Source organism: Triturus cristatus, chromosome 7 (assembly GCF_964204655.1).
Source record: "Triturus cristatus chromosome 7, aTriCri1.1, whole genome shotgun sequence".
NCBI classification, from domain to species: domain Eukaryota; kingdom Metazoa; phylum Chordata; class Amphibia; order Caudata; family Salamandridae; genus Triturus; species Triturus cristatus.
In genome coordinates this window covers 122,691,528-122,707,982 of record NC_140590.1, presented here as the reverse complement: position 1 = coordinate 122,707,982, position 16,455 = coordinate 122,691,528, and positions in this window count along the sequence as shown.

The following is a 16,455-nucleotide window of genomic DNA, read 5'->3' as shown; positions in this document are numbered from 1 at the left end:
AAAACATGGATAAAAATCAGGATTGGGATCGTAACAACACTAAGGGGTCAATTCCGATTCAGGCTGCAAATCGGACCGACCGACGCGGACACGGAACGGATACCGACCGACATGGACCGGCGCCGTACGACCCATGCAGTATGATGCAATGCGTGTGAATTACAACCGACACGTACGGAATACAAGCCGTACGACCGAGCCGTAGGGAAAACAGTGATTCGGCCGGAAAACCGACGCGAGTTGCACCGACCGACACTTACACGGAATGAACCCGACCGACACGTACCCGCGATGTCCGATCAGCGCAGTACAATGCAATGCGTGTAAACCCAGACCGACTTGCACGGAGCCCAAGCCGCATGACCGACACGCACAGAAAACAGGGACCTGAAGCAATAGAGATCTCCGCGTCTGATGCGTATGAAACACAGAAGAAAGTCAGCGTGAACGAGGCGGAGGTGCCCGCACGAGCCAACATCAGCGTCCGTCTCGGTCAGAAGAATGTCTCCTTCATGCCTAGAAAACCCAAAGCAAAAAGACAAAAAAAGGACCAAACAAGCAATGACAAAGCCATTAATTATAAAAAAAAAAAAACCTGGAACAAAGACACACCCACAACTCCACCTATCTAAAGGACATCAATCACTACCATGATCCTTTGCAAATAGGAGACAACAGCCAGCAGCAAACACCATCACACAGCAACCACAGACACACTCACAACTCACCCATCACACAACTCTCACCCCATTAGCACCTTACCAAAAGAACACACACATACAGCTAGCAAAACCAACACTAACCCACACTCACTTGCACCCTCACACACACATCACTCACCACCATCACCCATCATCATGCCCCCAAAGAAGAATCCAAAGTTCACAGGTGATGAGTTAGAAGTGCTGGTAGACGAGATCATCAGAGTAGAGCCACATTTGTTTGGTACATTGGTCCAAAGGACCCCCATGTCACAGAAAACAAAGATGTGGGTGAGGATTGTGGACAAGGTGAACGCAGAAGCACCAACGTTGCGCACAAAGGACGATATCCAGAACAGGTGGTATGACGTGCGCAGGAGGGTCAAGAAACTCATCGAGAAAGATCACGCCTTGAGTCAGCGCACTGGCGGTGGCCCTCCTCCCAAACCAGTCTACTTCAGGACCTGTGAGGAGAAGGTGTGGGACATCCTACCACCAGAGAGCGTCCATGGTCTAGCAGACATACCAGAGCCTGGTGAGTACACAAATAACATACTCAATATTGTGTGGCAAGGGGACAGTGAAACCATGCACCGATAGCAAAGACACAGTAACCACTAGAGAATCATCCCAAGATGTGTATGCTAGTCAGACAAGCACAATACCTGCCATCTCATAGTGACTTGGAACAGCGTCATGACATGTACCAAACTACAAACAAATAGAGAAAGGCAGTGACACAAAGACAAATAAACACTTTCAGACAGTTTGCCACCACAAACACACTACCTAACAGTGCAGCTTACTGACAGGAAGGAATAGTGGGTATGCAGGTGAAGTGAGTGTAGCCAAAAGCATGATGGGGTTTTTAGTCACAGATAATGCTCCCCCTCCAAATTGGCCCATCAAGACCTCTCTGAACCATGCTCACCTCACAGGGAATGAGAATGGACTGACAGGATGTCTGACACTGGGCTCTGTTGTGGGGAGCACAAGGCCATGCTGGGAACTGGGCAACAACAAACACCAGGACTGCACAGTCAGCCATTTTGCCATTGCTGTCACACTCCCTCACAGGGAAGCAGAGTCAAGAGGAAGGAAGTATGGGCATGCTGGGAAGGGGGTGTAGCCAAGAGCATGATGGGAGTTGCAGTCACAGACAATCCCCACCCACCCACATGGCCCAACAACCTCACACTGAACCATGCTCGCCTCACAGGGAGTGGGAATGGACAGACAGGATGTCTGACACTGGGCTCTGTTGTGGGGAGCACAAGGCCATGCTGGGAACTGGGCACCAACAAATACCAGGACTGCCCAGTCAGCCATCTTGCCATTGCTGTCACACCCCCTCACAGGCAAGCAGAGTCAAGAGGAAGGAAGAATGGGCATACTGGGAAGGGGGGTATAGCCAAGAGCATGATGGGAGTTACAGTCATAGGCAATCCCCACCCACCCACATGGCCCAGCAAGCTCACACTGAACCATGCTCGCCTCACAGGGAGTGGGAATGGACTGACAGGATGTCTGACACTGGGCTCTGTTGTGGGGAGCACAAGGCCATGCTGGGAACTGTGCACCAACAAACACCAGGACTAGGGGTGGGCGGAATTTGCGGAATCGCGTTACGCAAATCTCCGCGAAACGGAAAAAATCTCCGCGAACACGCAGAAATTCCGCGAACACGCGGAATTGCTTGTTCGCGATACTTTTTCCCTGTTCGCGATCGCTGTTTGCATGCTCGGGGTGAAATATCTCGCGAACACGCATATTGAGAACGCGAACAAGCAAAAATTTCGCGAAGTCGCGGAACGCAGATTTTTGGGCAATTTCGCGTTCTCCGCGGAACGCGAAATTACCCAAATTCCGCAAATTCCGCGAACGGAACGGAATTTACCGCCCAGGCCTAACCAGGACTGCACAGTCAGCCATCTTGCCATTGCTGTCACACCCCCTCACAGGCAAGCAGAGTCAAGAGGAAGGGAGTATGGGCATGCTGGGAAGGGGGAGTAGCCAAGAGCATGATGGGACTTGCAGTCACAGACAATCCCCAGCCACCCACATGGCCCAGCAAGCTCACACTGAACCATGCCTCACAGGGAGTGGGAATGGACTGACAAGATGTCTGACACTGGGCTTGAGAAATGATGTGGCTGACAATCACACATATGCACTGGGCAAACAAAACCCGGTCGCACACACAGCCATTGCAACCATATGTACAAAATCATTGTCTGGGGATGCAGTGCCCCCTGGCCGGGCTGGGGAGTTGTGTCTTGCAGATGACAAATGTGGAGAGCCATATATGGTACATTGCACAAAACACACAGGAACTCACAGATACATCATTGACAGGGGACATCTGACAGTGAATGGAATGGACACAACAATATAGCCGACTCCATAGCATGGTCTCATTCACACTCGGTGCTGTTGTGAGCTGCATTCCACTCCTACATCATGCTGAAACATATGCATCCTTCAAACAACACACCACTCACTGACATAGACACTGTAGACACAAGGTTCAACCTGAACTGCATTGGAGGGGACATGCTACTCACAGCAGCCAAACTGCAACACACACCAACGGCCCTCACTATCATGAGCATTGAAAAGCCAGAGTGCTACCTTGCCCAATCCATGTCACCATGGAGAACATTGACAAGTCAAATCACATATGCACGTACAAAACTCAGCACCAGATTCAGAAACCATGGTGACTTCATCACTTGTATGAAATGACATGGGAACTAGGAACACTGTAAAAAAACACTTCCTCCAAAGAGATCACAGGCATTCCGGACTGTGAGCATGTCATACCAATACACCAATGTGGCACACAAAGACTAGCAAACTCTGCTACCACACATGCCCCAATAGTACAACATATGCTCCGTGGAATTGCCCGTATGTCCTTGGTAAAGCTCACATGTGTACAGGGATGACACACCTGTGTCAGCAACATGATGGCCCTCGAGTAGTAATGGTCATGTACAGACAAATCTATCCATGAGCTGGGCATGCACACACTTCGACATGCACATTGAAATGTTTCTTTTTGGCTGGGCAATGTGCAACAACAATATCAATCTCTGTCCGTGACAACCCTGGACAAAGCAGTGTACAGGCAGGCATCCATTCGTACAGTAGAAAATGTCATGTTTGTGAACCATTGATGCCTGTAGAAACCTAACTTACTTTGTGTGTCTCTTCCAAACACAGGTGGTGCTGGGGACACAGCAACAAATGAAGAGGAAGTCCCAGTCCCAGTGACTCTGGTGGACACTCAGCTCTCTGGTTTGAATCTGTCTCTGTCCTCTTCGTATGACAACCTGGCACCTCCAGTGTGAGTCTTCATGCAGCACCAATATCTGCACCCCCTATGACCATGCCTCCAGCATCTGGAAACAGACAGGGCACCCCCACCAACACAGACAGACCAAGGCCACAGAACACCGACAGCACAGGGACACAGAACCCCCCGGAAGCTACAGACAACACCACCAGCAACGCCACCCAAAGGGTCCCAGTGTCACCTATGCATGCCACCACTAGTCCTGCCCGTGTGGATAGGGATGCTGGGAGGGGTGGGAGGCAGAGGGCGCACCTTGCATAGGGGTCTGGACTGCATGATGACCCCCAACTGGCATGCATCATAGATGCGTACCAGGATAGCACCGGAGGATTTAGCCAGGTAGTGGGGATCCTCAATGACATACAACAGGAGCAGGCTGCCCACCATGCCCGCATGGAGGCAAAGTGGGATACACTTACTGCGGTGCATCGGGACCTACTCCAATGCCTCCACCAGATCAGCACAAACATGTCCACTCCTCCCTGTGTGGCCACAACATCTGTTGCCACACCATCTGCCAGTGCCACAGGGAGGGAGGAGGGCTCTGGCGGGGAGTCCCCTGCACCACAGAGGCCTGCACCGGAGGATCCCCCCCCCCCAAGAAGAAGAGGGGTCATCCGAAGAAGGACATGTGAGACGCAGATGTACCTGCACATCCCCCAGGGCCTCTAAACCTGTTCTGGACAATGTTCTTTGTGCGCAACCCGTTCACCTTGTCGGATCAGACACAACTCGCCTACATGACATGGAGGGTTCATGTTGGTCCAATGTAGCAGATGACTGTGGACTTTACTCTGGACATTTCATCTAGCAACACTTCCAACTCTACTGTGAACTTTTGATTCAAAACCAAATGTACAGCACCCACCATCCTGTGCACTATCCTCACACATGTTCGCAAATAAACTCACCAGTACACCATACTTGCCTCTGTTGTGATTCAAACTTGTCATGTGTCATGGAGATGTTGATCTGCTAAACAACACCGTGCATGCCAAATACTACAACAATGTGACCACCGTTATGTGAGTCATGGTGATGGACACATGTGAGGGAGACACACCACTATGGCACCACAACACATACTCACCATGGCCATGTTACTCATCCCACACAATGATGTTGACCTGAAACACATTGGTATGCACAGACACAACACCTATCCACAGTCAGTGGTAACAAGTCCACAGGTGAGGGAAGCAAATGTCAGTCAGATGTGGGAAGACAGACAACGCACCTAACAAAGCATAGCACAGGTTCATTACACATCAGCAACATGTTTATTCTAAAATAGTTGCAAGGCAATTGTACGTTACAGTGGACACACAGTCACAAAGTGTCTGAGAATTGAAGTCCAGGGAAGTGTGGCACATCACTTGATGGGAATTCACTACTCCCACACTGGTGTCGGATTTTGGGTGTTGGGGGTCAGTGTTGACCGAACAACAGGCAAATTACCCTGTGAAGGACAGACACAAAACACAGTCAAAAGCACAGCAGAACAGGAGAGAAATGCAATACACCTGCACAAAACATGTCACAAGAAACCTACACAGAAAAAAGTTAGCAGTACTACACCATTGTGGAGTACAGGCCACCTGAATGGACACATCACTGTATGCATCCAGTCAAGTGTCACACAGACACACTCAGACAGCAACAGAGCAGCCACAACACATTTCAGGCTAACTCCATACATTGACATAACAACCCTGTAAACTCACATTCAGGTGAAGAAGTTGTTGATCAGCTGTGTGCGGACGTCACCCTCATCATCATCATCATCATCATCACTGGCATCGTGTCCCAGGCCTGGATCCACCACAACTGGCGGAGGTCGGTCATCGTCATCCTGGATGAGAGGCAACTTCTTTCGCACTGCCATGTTGTGTAGCATGCAGCATACAAGGATAATTTAGCACACCTTTGCAGGGTCATATGGGAGGGCACCTCCGGTCTTGTCCAGTCAGTGGAAGTGGCTTTTCAGGAGACCAAATGTCCGCTCAATCACCCTCCTGCTCCGACCATGTGCCTCATTGTAGCGCATCTCGCCTGGTGTCACAGGGTTCCTGAGGGGTGTCAGCAACCATGGCATGTTGGGGTATCCGGAGTCACCTACACAAAAACAATTGAACAATTAGCAGAGGTTTGAAGGAGGGTGGAATACAACATTGCCAAACACACACAATGGTAAACAGTCAGTACACGCCGACAAGCCAGGCACGCTGGTCTGGCATCTGTGACATCAGCGTTGCAATGCGACTACTCCTCATGATGTAGGCATCGTGCACAGAACCGGGGAAACGTGCACACACATGTGTGATACACATATCAGAAAGACATACCACCAGAGCATTGATGGAGTGGAAATGTTTCCTGTTCCGGTTTGCCTGCTCATGTGCCTGTGGTGGTATCAGGGCCACATGCGTACCATCAATAGATCCGCTGACGTTCTGCATCCTCCCCAGTGTATAAATGGCATCCTTTATTTCAGGGAGTTGAGCTGGGCTAGGGAACTTGATGTACAGGTCAAGGAAATGCAACATACCCTCCAAGACATCGCGTAGCACACGACTAAACATAGTTTGCAACATACCACTGTAGGAGAGTAGGATCTACTTCACATGGGCACCCCCACTTGTTGCTGGTGTTTCACTGTTTTTCGACCTTAGTCTGGCTGTGGCCCTGCTAATCAGGACCACAGCATAGCTGCTTCCTCTCTAAAATGGTTTGCATGTACATTAGGTACATAGCTAATTGGATTCTGGAGTGCCTTATAAGCCCCTAGTATATGGTATACTATGTACCTAGGGCATAGGTACCTCAGAGGCCTACCAGGGGCTGCATCATGTATTATGCCAGCCCTGGGATGCACTCCAAAATGGCACTACACGTCTGAAACTGCTTGAATTGATCAACTGAAAACCACTAAAGGTACCTGAGGTACATATAATATCAAGTTTAGCTACAGTAAGTTCTACTGAACTTAGAGTTGTGTGTTAAGGGATAGCACACCCTTTCTACAACTCAAGAGAGTTTAGTAGGCCACACTAGTGTAGGGTAATGCAATACACCACACCACATTAGTAATGTCTAACCAGCCAGGAACCAGTGGGTCCCTACCAGGAACCAGTGAGCTCCTTCCCTATAAGTATGAGGATCTCCCCTTTGCTCAGCTTAGGGCCTTATGTTCCATTAGGAAGCTGAAGACAGGCAAAAGTCCATCCACCCAGCATCTCATAAAGATACTTAAGCTGGATGATATCACAGGGCGTACTGGACCTGATCATGTAGATAGTGTGGGTGGGGCAGCAGGTGAGGGTGGGCCTAGGGGTAATAATTTCCATGACCTTACCTCTAATGCTGACCCGACTGGTTACAATGACCAGCCTCTGCTGAACACAGACCTCCAGGATGAGGATGAGGAGGATGACAATAATGCCACTTCCTTTATTCCGCCATGTAGGCCTGACAATAGGGCTAGAAGGGACAGATATCTGTCAAGGGGATCTATCCAGTCTAACTCCTCTATAAGAACCCCTGTTTCGTCTCATAGAGGGAGGGAAACCTCCCAGGAGAGGAGAGAGAGACTGCTGAAGTATGAGCACGACAAGTTCAACCTCAGAAAGCAGCAGATGGCCTTAGATAGGGAAGCCCTAGAGCTCTACAGAGCTAGTAAAAAGGAGGGACTAGAGTCCCTTGATGGCAGCAATTTCCCTAGAGATAGGGAGAGGTCTTATGACCATAGAAACCTAAGTAAGATTGTCCAATACAGGTTAAAGTTCAGAGACACCCAAAAGGCACAAAATAAAGACTGGGTTGACTTTGTTGACGGTGCTGCTAAGGATCTGGAAGGTTGGTTATTGGGCAGTAAAGTGTGTGACTCCAAAGGATTGTGCGATCTGATGTCAGAAGCCCTTTCTTCTTGCGCAGGAACAGAGATGCCTTTTCCCAACACCACCTCCAAGAACCACCAACGCAGCACTATGAAAAGATGCGTTAATGCCTTCTCCGGAGGGGGTAGGGGGATTGGATAAAATAACAAAAGAGAAGAGAAGAGACTGCCACTGGTTGACTGCTTCCTGTTGGGTCTTCTTTCTGTTTAACTGGCTTCTGGTTGGATCATTCAGGAGGCTAAATAAACATTAGACTTAATTAGTTCTACTAAATCTCCTTCCTCTAAATAACCTTAGTCTTATATTAATAGCCCCTTCTACATACCAGCTTGTAAACCCAGTGTTGCTTCTCTTCTATTGGACAGCTATCTTTTCTGCTCCGTATCTTTCTTCTAATTGTTCCTAATGTTAACACAAAGTTAGTGGTCTCTTCTCATACCTCACAACAATCTATTAGACTCCCTGAAACTAAGTCATACCTATCTTCTACTCAGGAAAATATCAATGTATAATATTCTTTTTCTTTTTCACAGGAACAGTTCGTAGAAAGATGAACTTGGGATGTACCACAACACTATTCCTTATTTACATCATAAGATTTACACGGTGTGACTTTAGACTCAAAACTTAGCTCTGGTGCTTCTCATGGAACTTCGAACTCTTCACTGACTCTTCAGTCAAATGTCTCTCAGCAATTGGAACAGGCGCGCCTCACTGACGCGTGACTCTCTGACGAAGGTTCTCCTCCTACTACAGCTGACGGGTTTTCTGTTGCGACACTCCAGACTCTTTTTTGAACTGCGCATGAGCTCCAGCCGAACACTACCTCAGGAGCGGAAGGCTTGAGGTGAAACTACACACGCTGACACGAATTCCGAAACTGCCACGGTTCAAGGTAAGGGTATTTAGGAATCTCTTCCTGTCAGGAAACTACGGGAAATGCCCTCACTAAAACTAACTCGGACTCAAGGATGCTGCTAGGGTGACGGGTTCAGGTGAAGTGCGCCAACGTTCTAAGTTGCGCGCTTCTCATAGAGTTCTGGAACAACGAGAAAGACTAGAACGCTAACTCCTCCGGAGCGTCGGCCATCTTAAGGTTCCATACTTCCCAGGCCTTGCTCCAAGTCAGAGTTCTTAGGATCTTTGTGTTTCTCATTGGTTGATGGGCACTGATAGTGCAGATCGAAGGCTTCTTGTCGGTAATGGTTCTGACAGTACCCCCTCTCAAAGGAGGTCCCTCCAATCTAGGCTTCCGAGGAAATTTTAGATGAAAGGATCGTATCAAACGGGGGGCATGGACATCAGAGCATTTCTCCCAAGATCGTTCCTCTGGACCATAGCCTTTCCAGTCCACTAAATAGTAAACTGTTCCTTTAGATCTCTTAGAGTCTAGAATTCTTTTAATCTCAAACTCAACTCCTGATTCTAAGTGCACAGGTTTAGGAGGGAGGTCCATTCTTACATCTGAGGATATTTCTTTTAGTAAGGAAACATGAAACACAGGATGAATCCTCATTTCAGGTGGTAAGGTCAAGCGGTAAGTCACTGGATTGATTACTTTCTCTATGGGGTAAGGACCTACAAATTTTGGTTGGAATTTTCTATCTCCTTTGAGTCTGAGATTTTTAGCGTTTAACCAAACCCTGTCTCCTACTTGCAGTTTAGGACCTTCCCTTCTTTTCCTGTCAGCATATTTCTTGTATGTCTGCTTGGCTTGTATTAAATTATTAGTGGCAGTGTGATGGACTTGGGCTAAATTTTGTACTATTTCCTGCACGGCTGGGACTGAGATTTCGTTACCAATTACAGAAGCATTCGGATGCCTACCATAATTTAGATAGAAAGGGGAAAAACCCGTAGAAACATTTTTAGCATTATTGTGTGCGAACTCTGCAGCCCACAAATACTCTGGCCAATCCCCTTCTTGATCTAACAAAAACATCCTTAAATACTGTTCTAGTTCCTGGTTGACTCTCTCAGTTTGCCCATCTGTCTCCGGGTGATAGCTAGTGGAATATTTGGTTTCTACCCCCAAGCTGTCCATGAAGGCCTTCCAGAAGCGAGATAGGAACTGTGAACCCCGATCTGAGATAATCACTCGAGGAACACCATGGGCTCGCACTATGTGTATGCCAAATTGGTGAGCCAGTTCTCTAGCTGTTGGAAGCCCCTTTAGTGCAACAAAATGCGCCATCTTGGTGAATGCATCTACAAATACTAATATGGTGTTAAAACCCTGACTGGAAGGCAAGTCCACTATCAAATCTACAGTAACCGTGTGCCAGGGATGTGGGGGTGTGGGCATAGGTTGGAGATACCCCCTAGGTGACTGTCTCTCCGATTTTCCTCGCGCACAGACCCCGCAGGCCTTCACATGAGAGTAAATGTCCTTAGTCATTTGTGGCCACCAATAGTTTCTTTTAATCAGGTCTTCAGTCTTTTGTATGCCCTTATGCCCGGCTAATTTGCTCTCATGATTGTTCTTCAAAACTAATTGCTGAAGCTCTAGAGTAGGCAGATACAGTTTTTCTTCATGCCAAGGTAGTCCATGTTGAATCTTTCGGAAAGGTTCTTGCTCTGCCCAATCATGCATTTCTTTCTGTGACATTGCTCCAGCTACCCTTTCCTCGAAGGTTTCTTGACTCACTGCCCCAAGTATTTGGTGCTCTGGAATGATTGTCTTTGATTCTTGGTCGCTTTCAGGCTTTTCCATTTTTAATCTTGACAGGGCATCTGCCTTCCCATTCTTAGTTCCTGGTCGGAAAGTGATCACGAAGTCAAAATCCGCGAAATACAACGACCATCTCAGCTGTCTCGGGGTAAGGGTTTTTGCAGATTTCAGGAATTTTAGGTTCCTATGGTCTGTGAACACGGTTACAGTATGTCTCGCTCCCAACAGATAGTGTCTCCACTCCTGGAAAGCGTCCTTGATCGCCAGTAGCTCTTTTTCTGTGATGGTGTAGTTAACTTCAGCTGGTGTTAATTTCCTCGATCTGTAAGCCACTGGGTGGAGTTGTCCAGTTTTCTTGTGTCGTTGAGAGAGGACTCCTCCAATTGCTAGATCCGAAGCATCCGTCTCCAAATAGAAAGGTTCACTAGGGTCTGGATGTAATAGAATTGGTGCGGAGGTAAACTCTTCTTTAAGCGACCTAAAGGCTTCTTCTGCCTCCTCAGACCACTCAAAAGGAACCCCCTTTTTGAGCAATCGAGTAAGAGGAACTAGCTTGTGTGAAAATTCGTTCACAAACCTCCGGTAAAAATTGGCAAAACCAATGAAGCTTTGCAATTCTTTCACACAGCTTGGAGATTTCCATTCTAGAACTGCCTTAACCTTCTTAATGTCCATCGTGATTCCAGCCGGCGTGAGCACGAATCCAAGAAATTCCACCTCTTTTACACTAAATGCACACTTTTCCAATTTAACATACAAGTGGTTCTCCTTCAATTTTTGTAGAATTTTCTTCACCTGGCCTGGATGTTCTTGTTCTGTTCTGGAGTAAATCAATATATCGTCGATATATACTATGACGCATTGATCGATATACTCACTCAAGACACTATTTATAAAATGTTGGAAAGCTGCTGGTGCGTTGCATAAGCCGTAAGGCATGACCTGGTACTCGTACAAACCTAGCTTTGTTCGGAACGCCGTTTTCCACTCGTCCCCTTCTCGAACCCGGATCAGGTGGTATGCCCCTCGCAGGTCTAGCTTCGTGTAAATCTGTGCCTCCTTTACCTGGTCTAACAGCACAGAGATGAGAGGAAGAGGGTACCGATTCTTGATGGTAACTTTGTTAATGGCTCGATAGTCAATACAGGTTCTTAACTCGCCTTCTTTTTTGGGCACAAAGAATAAAGGGGAGGAGACCGGAGACTGGGATGGACGGATAAATCCGTTGGCCAAGTATTTCCCAATGTATTCCTTCAAGTGTTCATTCTCTTTCTCTGTCAAGGCATACACTCGGCTACATGGTAATTGAGCGCCTGGCTCCAGATCTATCCTGCAGTCAAATGGCCGATGTGGCGGTAACTTCTCAGCCTCTATCTCGTTGAACACTTCCTCGAATTCCTTATATTCAGATGGTATTTCACCAGTGTGGATCACGCACACTGAAACTTCTTGTTCACTCAAGGAGGTTGCTGGTCCTGATTCCTTAGTTTCCACGAGATGGTCAAAACAGTTGCCCTTACAGAATTCTGAATTCATGCTCACTGTTCTCGCTCCCCAATCGATGCTTGGATTGTGTTCCGTTAACCACGGCAGGCCCAATATAATCTGGAACTGAGGAGCATCGATTAAATTGAACTGGATAAGTTCGCGATGTTCCTCTTGAAAGGTCAACTCTACTTGTTCCGTGTGACTAGTGATCGGTCCGGAGGAAAGATTAGTTCCATCTACGGCTCTTACTGGTTCACTTCTTGACTTCAAGATGGGTCTTAGTCCGACGCTGGCTGCATTTTTGATATCGCAGAAGTTTCCTGTTGCCCCTGAATCAATCATAACTGACACCTCAGTTAGAGTGACATTCCTGAACTTTATTTTCATAGAAATTACAAGGTGGGGAGATGAAGACTGTAAAGTGTTCGCGATATAATGTTCTTCTGGAGTTGCCTTATCCTCAGCACCTACCAACCCAACTCCTCCTATTGGTGGTGCGTGGAGTTTTCCTTCTCCTTTGAGAACGTCTTTGGCTTCTTTGGACAAATTCTGACGAAGTGTCCACTTCCTCCACAATACAGGCACAAATTATTCTGCCGTCTTCTCTCCTTCTCCTCCTTGGTCAGAGGACCCCTAACCACTCCAATCTGCATAGGCTCGGTTCCAGATTGACTGTCTGGTACTCTCGTTGAGTCATTCTTAGTTCTGTCGAATCTCGGTATGCTAAATTTGAAATCCTTTCGCTTTTCACCCCTCCTCTCACTTTGACGAAAATCGATTTCCAAAACCAAATCGATTAAGGCTGAAACGTCGGTAGGTCGATTTGGAATTTGGGCCAAAACATCCTTCAGTTCGTCTTTTAATCCACGATAGAAGACTGCTGCTCTTTTACATTCCGGCCAGTCCGTTTCCACCACCAACTTATTGTATTGAGCTAGATATGCTACAAGATCCTTGTTCCCCTGCTTTAATTCTAAAAGTTCATTGTCTGTGGCTTGAGAAATCTTTCGGCGATCAAATATCCTCAAAAATTCTTTTTTGAAATCTTCGAAGTGATAAAGAAGAGCATCGTCTCTGGTGACTAAGGGCATGGACCAACTAGCGGCATCTCCGCTAAGGTATGACAAAATAAAGGCCACACGGGACTGTGCGTCTGGAAAAATCGAAGGACGACACATGAAGTGCAGGGAGCATTGCGTCAAAAAGATTTGAGCCTTCTGAGGATCACCACTGAATCTTTCTGGAGGGGCTAGAGGAATAACAGGAGAAAGAGAATGGACTACATGTGTGGCTACACTAGAAGTGGAGTGCTCACCTTCTGTGTCTGGGAATTTCAAACTGGATGTCGGATTAAAACTGGAAATCTTTGCTGCCAGCTCGACTGTTTCCCTCCTTGTGTCCATTACCTCCTGTCTCAAACCCCTGTTTTCCTCCCTAACTGCGGCTAATTCTTTTTGTATTATGTGTAAGACCTCTCCTAATTTTTGCAACTCCAAACCTTCAGCCATTCTGTTCGGGCGCAATCAATACGTGGGCACTTCACTCTGTCAGAAGCCCTTTCTTCTTGCGCAGGAACAGAGATGCCTTTTCCCAACACCACCTCCAAGAACCACCAACGCAGCACTATGAAAAGATGCGTTAATGCCTTCTCCGGAGGGGGTAGGGGGATTGGATAAAATAACAAAAGAGAAGAGAAGAGACTGCCACTGGTTGACTGCTTCCTGTTGGGTCTTCTTTCTGTTTAACTGGCTTCTGGTTGGATCATTCAGGAGGCTAAATAAACATTAGACTTAATTAGTTCTACTAAATCTCCTTCCTCTAAATAACCTTAGTCTTATATTAATAGCCCCTTCTACATACCAGCTTGTAAACCCAGTGTTGCTTCTCTTCTATTGGACAGCTATCTTTTCTGCTCCGTATCTTTCTTCTAATTGTTCCTAATGTTAACACAAAGTTAGTGGTCTCTTCTCATACCTCACAACAATCTATTAGACTCCCTGAAACTAAGTCATACCTATCTTCTACTCAGGAAAATATCAATGTATAATATTCTTTTTCTTTTTCACAGGAACAGTTCGTAGAAAGATGAACTTGGGATGTACCACAACACTATTCCTTATTTACATCATAAGATTTACACGGTGTGACTTTAGACTCAAAACTTAGCTCTGGTGCTTCTCATGGAACTTCGAACTCTTCACTGACTCTTCAGTCAAATGTCTCTCAGCAATTGGAACAGGCGCGCCTCACTGACGCGTGACTCTCTGACGAAGGTTCTCCTCCTACTACAGCTGACGGGTTTTCTGTTGCGACACTCCAGACTCTTTTTTGAACTGCGCATGAGCTCCAGCCGAACACTACCTCAGGAGCGGAAGGCTTGAGGTGAAACTACACACGCTGACACGAATTCCGAAACTGCCACGGTTCAAGGTAAGGGTATTTAGGAATCTCTTCCTGTCAGGAAACTACGGGAAATGCCCTCACTAAAACTAACTCGGACTCAAGGATGCTGCTAGGGTGACGGGTTCAGGTGAAGTGCGCCAACGTTCTAAGTTGCGCGCTTCTCATAGAGTTCTGGAACAACGAGAAAGACTAGAACGCTAACTCCTCCGGAGCGTCGGCCATCTTAAGGTTCCATACTTCCCAGGCCTTGCTCCAAGTCAGAGTTCTTAGGATCTTTGTGTTTCTCATTGGTTGATGGGCACTGATAGTGCAGATCGAAGGCTTCTTGTCGGTAATGGTTCTGTCATCTGATAATGAGGGAGCAGATTCTTAATAGCTGTCAAAATCAGCTATTGAACCAGTACCTGATAGACTCTGATCTGACCTTTCCCAAGAATTGGGAAAGAAGGCAGACAAATGGGTTAGAACCAAGGTGAGGCAGAAGGTACAGAACCAAGGTGGTGACCCAAAGAAGCAAGATTCCAAAAACTCTGACAAGGGTGGGGACAAGGGTAAAGACCAGAAGTCTTCTCAAGGGCCCCAAAAATCTTCATCAGGTGGGCATTCACAGTCAGGAAAGGGTACAGGCCAAAAGAAACCTTGGTGCAAAATCTGTAAACAGAAAACTCACTGTACTAGTGACTGCACTAAGGCCAAAGAAAATACTCCAGCCCCCACCAATGCCCCTAAGGCACCTGCTCTCCCTAGTGCAGTTACAATTGGTGGTGGGAATACACAGAATAAGGGTGTAGTAGGGTTGACCCTGGGTTCTGAGATGGACTCTGGCCTAGTCAGAGTACCAACTCAAGCTGTGCTTGTCAGTGATGGGGGCATGGATATGTCCCCCTTTGTGAGTCCCAGTAACTTGGGCAAATACAGACAGCAGCCTTTAATTAATGGAGTAGAAGCTTGGGCATTCAGGCACACAGGAGCAAGTGCCACACTGGTGACAAAAGATCTTGTGGATCCTGGGCAGATTATACTTGGTGAAATGTACCAAGTGACCAATGCTAGCAATGTCAGAACAGACCATTCTCTGGCAGTTGTTAACTTCTCCTGGGGAGGGGTAACTAGCCTTAAGAAGGTTGTGGTAAGTGCAGACCTACCAGTACATTGCTTCCTTGGCAATGATCTAGAGACTTCAGCTTGGGCTGAAGTGGAGCTCAGGACACATGCAGAAATGTTAGGGATCCCTGCACATGTCTTTGCTATGACCAGGTCACAGGCAAAAATGTCTAAAACTGTACAGGCCCTGGATTCTGAAATAATGGACCAGGTGCCTCACAAGAGGAGGAGCAGTAGGGTTAAGGCAGAGCCTTCCCACCTGTCGCAGGATACTGATCAGTCTACTCAGGGAGATGATCTTGAGCCTGCAGAAGGGACTTTCCCAGATGAGCTTGAACCTGACCAGGTTGAGTTCTTGGGGACAGAGGGCCCTTCCAGGTCTGATCTGAGCCAGGAGCAGAAAACCTGCCCCTCGTTTGAAACCCTTAGAGAGCAAGCTGCTGATGAGGCTGCTGGGTATGCTAGTGGCACTCATAAAGTTTATTGTGATGATGGACTCCTATACTCAGAGAGTAGAGACCCCAAGCCTGGTGCAGCCAGGAGGTTGGTTATAGCTCTGAAGTTTAGGGGTTTCCTATTGACACTAGCCCATGATATTCCCCTAGCAGGACACTTAGGCCAGAGCAAGACTTGGGACAGAATTGTTCCTCACTTTCACTGGCCCCACATGTCTGAAGACACAAATGAGTTTTGTCGCTCCTGTGTAACCTATCAAGCCAGCAAGCCAGTGGCAAAGCAGGTGGCACTACAAAGGCCCCCCTGATACCACTACCTGTGGTGGGGGTGCCCTTTGACAGGGTAGGGATTGACAGTGTTGGTCCCATGGATCCCCAA